The sequence below is a fragment of the Triticum aestivum genome, chromosome 7B (assembly GCF_018294505.1).
Source record: "Triticum aestivum cultivar Chinese Spring chromosome 7B, IWGSC CS RefSeq v2.1, whole genome shotgun sequence".
Taxonomy (NCBI): Eukaryota; Viridiplantae; Streptophyta; class Magnoliopsida; order Poales; family Poaceae; genus Triticum; species Triticum aestivum.
The window spans coordinates 149,015,126-149,022,352 of record NC_057813.1 but is presented as its reverse complement, the minus strand read 5'-3'; positions in this window follow the sequence as shown (position 1 = coordinate 149,022,352).

Below are 7,227 nucleotides of genomic sequence, written 5' to 3'. Positions count from 1 at the left end.
CGCCACGCCGCCCTGCTCCGGCCACGGCCGCGGCCGCCGGCGTCGCGTCGCGCGCCTCCCCCCTCTGCTCGCTGGCCGCAGCGCCCGCTTGGGTGCCCAACCGGGCTCCGCCCATTAACCCGGCGCCGAGCGCCCACACCCATTTGCCCACGCACCCGCTAAGGCCCCCTAGGCCAATGATAGGGGGCCCCCAGCCCCGTGAACGTTTAAAAGAATGGAATAAAAAATTAGTAATTAAATTAATTAATTAATTAACTAATTAATTAACTTAATTAATCCTGCCTAATTAAACTAATTAAACTTAATTAACCTAAATATCTAATTAAACTAACTAATCTATTAGTTAGGGCAATGTGTCAATGACAAACGGGACCCACACGTCTGTTGACCCAGTCAACAAGCGGTTGACTGCTGACATCATGCTGACGTCATAATTAATTTTCCTAATTAAATTAATTCTGTTATTCCTAAAAATGAAATAAAACTTTAAAAATTAATATAAAATAAACCGTAGCTCGGATGAAAAAGTTTTCTACATGAAAGTTGCTCAGAATTTCGAGATGAATACGGATACGCGTTCCGTTCGTCTGCCACACGTCCCTAGCACAGCGAACCTACAAACTTTCTCCTCCGGTTCATCTGTCTGACAAACGTCCGGGACCGGGAAAACTTTCCCGGATGTTTCCCCCTTCGCCAGTATCGCCTAGCGCTACGTTAGAACACTTCTAGCCCCGCTTCTTGTCTTGTTATGCATATGTTTGCGTGTATTTACGGTTTTTCCCCCTTCTTCTCTCCGGTAGACCCCGAGACCGCTGCTGATGCCCCTATGATCGACTACATCGACGACGACCCTCCTTCTTGTCTGAGCAACTAGGCAAGCCCCCCCTTTGATCATCCCGATATCGCCCTTTCTATACTCTCATTCTTACATTAGATTTTGCTACTGTTATTGATTGCTCCTATACTGATGCATAGCCTGTTTTTGTACCTGCTGTTGTACCTTACCTGCTTATCCTAAATTGTTTAGTATAGGTTGGTTAGTGATCCATCAGTGACCCCCACTTGTCCTAGTTGCCCCTGCTTCATCTTCGATGACTCGATCAACATGATCGATGACCAGAGCCCGACACCTCACGTCACATCACGCCCCTTTAGTTGCTCGACTCTTCAGAGTTACTATCGAGTGCCGAGGGTGATCGCTCATAACACACTCCTGATGATAATTCTGTAGTGTAGCTATTCGGTCATGGTCATCAAGGGTGATTTCATCTTTCACCATTCCTGATGCGGCTCTGTCGTTCAACACCTCAAGTGTGAACCTCGAGGGTGGTCCCTCTTACGTTCTCCTTGATGGTTACATCGAGTGGAATCCTCCGTGGGTGATTCCTCGGGTTTTTCCCTTGATGTTTAGACACACGGTTACAATTGACTTTACTTGAGACCTTGGTGAAAGTCGAGCGGGCCTGGAGAGCACCCGCAAGACGGTTACGTGGCACGGCTGGGCATTCTAGGCCCTTGTCGTAAGTCCACGAGACGGGGCGACGGGGTCACTTTCGATCGTGAGTCTCTGCTCGTCTCTGCAAGCTAATAATACACTATGGTTTGGGTATTTGTTCTGAGTTGGCCTTTGGCCTCTACGCACCAACCACCACGTGAGAATAGTTATGGGCCTCGACGTCGTGGTATCAGCCGAAGCTTTGTCAGACATCCAGTTCAGCAGTGCGGCACGGCTGGGCCGGCACCATCCTGTAGTGGTGGAGCCTGGTCCGCCCTGCTCGCAACGACCCGGAATGCAACGGGCGATGGGCCCAAACCCCGGAGTGCTTAGGAGGTAGACCGGCGGGGACCTCTCTGCTGAGCCTAGGTAGGGCTGCGACGTGTTGATCTTTCGAGGCCGGGCATTGACCCCAGAAAGGTGTGTCCGGCCAGAGTAATCAAGCGTGTTGGAAAACGTGGTGCACCCCTGCAGGGAAGTTTATCTATTAATAGCCCTGTCCACGGTAACGGACGTTCAGACTTATATCCTGATCTTATACAACTACAAATGGATACTTAAGATATGTGGCTCCGGGATTGCTTTCTCGCAGGAAGTCGAGCAAGGATCTCTGGGCGTTAATGTTACAACATGCTTGTTAATTATAAACTGCTATTCTTTACTCTTCTACATGCTGCAAGATGCTCGGAGCTGCTTGAAGATGCTAGTCTTCGATAGGCTAGGCCTTCCCCCTCTATTCTGGCATTCTGCAGTTCAGTCCACAGATACAAACCTCCCATTTGATACTAGTGCATACTTAGTATAGATCTGATGCTTGCGAGTACTTTGGATGAGTACTCACGGTTGCTTTGCTACCCCTTTTCCCCCTTCTTTCTTCTTTCCGGTTGTCGCAACCAGGTGGTGGATCCTTGGAGCCAGATGCCACCATCGACGGATACTACTACATGAAGATCGCCGACGACCAGGAGTAGTTAGGAGGTCCCAGGCAGGAGGCCTTACCTCTTCGACCGTGTTGCTTTTGTGCTAGCCTTCTTAAGGCAGTCTTGTTTAACTTATGTCTGTACTTAGATATTGCTGCTTCCGCTGACTCTTAGTATCGAGCTTGTATTCGAGCCCTCGAGGCCCCTGGCTTGTAATATAAAGCTTATATTATTTTGATTTGTGTCTAGAGTTGTGTTGTGATATCTTCCCGTGAGTCCCTGATCTTGATCATACACATTTGTGTGTATGATTAGTGTACAATTGAATCGAGGGCGTCACAAGTTGGTATCAGAGTCGACTGCCTTTTGGATCCCGCTTTCCAACTCCTTGGTCGAAGTTGAGTCTAGTCTTTGAAAATCCGTTTTACTAAAATGGATGTGTGGCTTATGGGCCCACGTCGCCATTGGGTGGTATTAGGATCTTTTACTCCTCGACCTTTACTCTAGGACTCTGATCTCTCTTCTATTCGGGTTAAATGATATTAACTCTAACTTTAGGATCTCGTAAATACTTTCTCCTGGAGAGCCCCCCACTCCAGATGAATGCTTGGTGCACTAGAAGTTTCTGAAGATACTCTCCGAAGTTTTCTCGAGACCCTTGTGCCCTTCGTCATTGCAATCCCTAACACCGATAAATCCTTATGCATAACTACCTACATTGTCGTTCATACCTTCATCCCCAGTTGCTCTTGTTATTACAAGATGTCTTGAAATACTCTTCGGTATTCTGAGGGTCCTTTATGCTTACTGCCCTGCGGTCCTTGCTGCATGAATACCCCTACAGATAATTACTCGCTTTTATCGAGTATCCATTCATCCCCAGTTATTCTTATGCTTCATAAGATACTTTTTAATACAATCCGAGCTTTCGATGACCTTTATCGCCTATTGCTCTAAAAAGTCTTACTTGCCTACACTCTGGTTAATTCCATATGCCTAGCAGTATCCATTGACGTCCTTTATCATTATCATCTTGAGTCTTTCGATTTGATATGTCTGTGTCGCAATCATCAGTTGATCCTTATAGATTATCTTTCCGCCTTCCCAAACATGAGCTAGTTCTCGGCCAATCAGATTGCCATCGATTGTGCCCTAAGTCTATTCAACTTAACCATCCTTGGTCAGAGCGTTTGCTTCTGACCCCTTGATTTTGGAAATCGTAATTCCTTTGCATTGAACTCCGAACTAGTCAGTTGCTTCTATAATCTGATATCCTTGCATTCTTTCTACTTCTGGTTGAGTATTGATGCTCACATCAGATCCCTTGTGAACCACTAGATCCTTTGTGGGGTTCTATCCAACAACGTCCTTCATATACAGTAACCTTGTGAGCTTTTCCTCGGATACATAATGCCTTTGGTAAATTGTATCTTCTGCTTCCTCAACCATGCTCTACTCTCGGGATTGAGTTATTTAATCGTGAAGTTTTTGGTATATGTTCCTAAGATGCCCAGTGGTTTGAATCTATGTATTCCCTAAATCCTTGTGGACACGAAAGTTATGCGGGTTATACTCTACTGGCTTTTCGTCAGGTAAATGTCAATGCTACAACTTCTTCGAAAGCGAGAAGTGAATGGAAAGTTGTGCATTAAAGAAGTGGGAGTCGACCTTGAACCTTTGTGTTCATGCCCATGGACCCGATGTGGAACTTATCATGGAAGCTTCTTGTTATAATGATAACCCCCTTGTGATAAGTTCATCTTGTATCTATATTTGGTCCTTTGCAACCGTGGTTCCGACCATATAGTTCTTCTTTGATCCCATTTCTCACACAAGTTGAAGTACTTGTCCACTTCAGATCTTTTCACCTGTCCAACCTCTATCATGTTCTACCTTCGAGTATTACACTCTGTTATCTCGAGAATGTCTTGGAACTACATAACTTCTTATGAGTTCTTCATCAACTATTATTTCTTGCTGATTCAAATTTTCCACAGGTTCGGAGTTGCTAGACACTTGAGAATACAGAGAACTGATTCGAGTCTACGCTTTCCTTTCCATTGTTTTGTTTAATCTTCCTTGTAACATATCTTATCTGAGCAGTGATAATTTCCTGCTTATGTAAACACCTCGGTGTACAAGCTTTGTCTGTAAGACCTTATTACTATTGTTGATGACATTCCGGTAGCCACCGATGGACGAGAACATTACCTATTGGTCCGCCTCATCTTAACGAGTAGGGAAATGGTTCTCTTCGTCCCTCGCCCTTGGTACCAACTTTGTTGCCAACATAACTGACAAGCTATCCTCTGACCTGCCTTGCTATCATGAACATGCAAATGTTAGCACCCTTCCTGCTTTTAACCCACCTGGTGGGCCCATAACCCACAGTTCCATAGGATCGGAACCTGACTCTTCTATGCATCCCAATTTTCTAAGTTATTCCTCGCACTTGGCTTCGTATGTAAATCACGAGCCATCTTCCTAGTGATCTATTCTAGTATCAGATGCAATACTTTCCCATTATCTGAACGCCTTTCACCCTCTGTTTCAGACATCGAACGATTGTCTATCCGCTTGAAACTTATTATGGTACCTTCTTGCTCTTGATGACTTTCTTGAATTTCAAGTCGAGAGATGCCTCTATGCCACATTCACTGAGATAGCCCCCAGGTACCTATCTTGGGATTGAGCTCCATCCTTCCCAAGTCTTTCCCCCTTACTCCACCCCCTTAAATCTCGGGACGAAATTTCTTGTAGTGGAGGAGAATTGTGACGCCCGGATAATCAAGCTACAGTAATCCCTGTTAATGATGCCATGTCATCACATTACTGTTGCTAATCCTCGCTTGATCAAATCATAATTCAAATTCAATTCAAATTAAAGACCAAAATTCAAAATTCTTAAACACACAAAATAAAATGTTCAAAGTGTGGAAAATATTCCATAACCAATTATGGTGGTTACCTAACATTTTTGAAAAGTATTTTAATGCTCTTTTGTGAATAAAATAGTGCCAAAATAGCAATATTTATCCCATTTACAATTAATACAAATACAAATGAAATCATCTTGCCACCAAACCTTTTTCTGATAGTGCTAAGTTTTGCATGTAATTTAATGAGCCAAGTCTCATATTTTACAAATGTGAATGGGTGGTCTAACAATTTGCAAATCAAAGTAGAAATAAAAGAGTCAGAGAAGAAAACGTAGGGGAAGACCTAAACCTATTGGGCCACTTGGCCCCTTTAGCCAACAAGGTCCGGCCCAACCGAACCGGCCCAGCCACCCCCACTACACCTACCCCCACTTCCCAGGAACCCTAGCGACCAACCCCACTCCCCCACGTTTCCCTCACTCTTCCCCCTCTCCCCCCGATCGGATCTGGATCGGGGCAGTTGCCCCGGCCCCATCGAACGCCGCCCGCCGCCCAAAGAACTCCCCCCTCGCCGGACGCCTCGCCTTCCTCCACTCCTCCCCCTCTCTCTGCTGGATCCAGGCGATCCACATCGCCCCTGACCCCACCTCCCCGACATCGCCGCGACGGCCCTCGCCTCTGCCCCGATGGCAGCTGGTACCCCCGTCGCTCGACGTCGTTCGCCATCACCGTCGCCACAGCAACCGACGTCGCTTGTCCCTACCTCGTCGCTGCCGACCACCTCGTCGCCGGACCTCCTCGTGCCTCTCCGTCGTCGGAGCCACGTCGCCACGTCGATCATCGCCGCTGCCTGGACATCGCTGGAGCTGCACCGCCGCCGTCCCTGTCCTCCTCCTCAACCCCTGCTGTCGTTTCCCTACAGCCCCACGGTGAGGCACTCGGCCTCCTCTTCCCCCTTCGTCGCGACTTTTCCCCACAGCTCCCTGCTCCGGTCGTCGCCGCACCACCTGCCCTCGCCTACGTCCGGGGCCGCGCCTCCCCGGTGCCCCTCTGCCCCCTTCGGCCACCGGCCCACACCCACGCACGTCGCTCCCTCGCTGCGCCGCCCTGCTCCGGCCGCGGCCGCGACCGCCGGCGTCGCGTCGCGCGCCTCCCCCCTTTGCTCGCTGGTCATAGCGCCCGCTCGGGTGCCCAACCGAGCTCCGCCCGTTAACCCGGCGCCCAGCGCCCACACCCGTCTGCCCACGCACCCGCTAAGGCCCCCTGGGCCAATGATAGGGGGGCCCAGCCCCGTGAACATTTAAAAAAAAGATAAAAAATTTAGTAATTAAATTAATTTACTAATTAATCAACTTAATTAATCGTGCCTAATTAAACTAATTAAACTTAATTAACCTAAATATCTAATTAAACTAACTAATCTGTTAGTTAGGGCAATGTGTCAATGACAAATGAGAACCACACGTCTGTTGACCCAGTCAACAGGCGATTGACTGTTGACATCACGCTGACGTCATAATTAGTTTTCCTAATTAAATTAATTCTGTTATTCCTAAAAATGAAATAAAATTTAAAAATTAATATAAAATAAACCATAGCTCGGATGAAAAAGTTTTCTACATGCAAGTTGCTCAGAATTTCGAGACGAATCCGGACACGCGGTCCGTTCGTCTGCCACACGTCCCTAGCATAACGAACCTGCAAACTTTGTCCTCCGGTTCATCTGTCTGACAAACCTACCGGACCGGGAAAACTTTCCCGGATGTTTCCCCCTTCGCCAGTATCGCCTAGCGCTGCGTTAGAACACTTCTAGCCCTGCTTCTTGTCTTGTTATGCATATGTTTGCGTGCATTTACGGTTTCTTCCCCCCTCTTCTCTCCGGTAGATCCCGAGACCGCTGCTGATGCCCCTATGATCGACTACATCGACGACG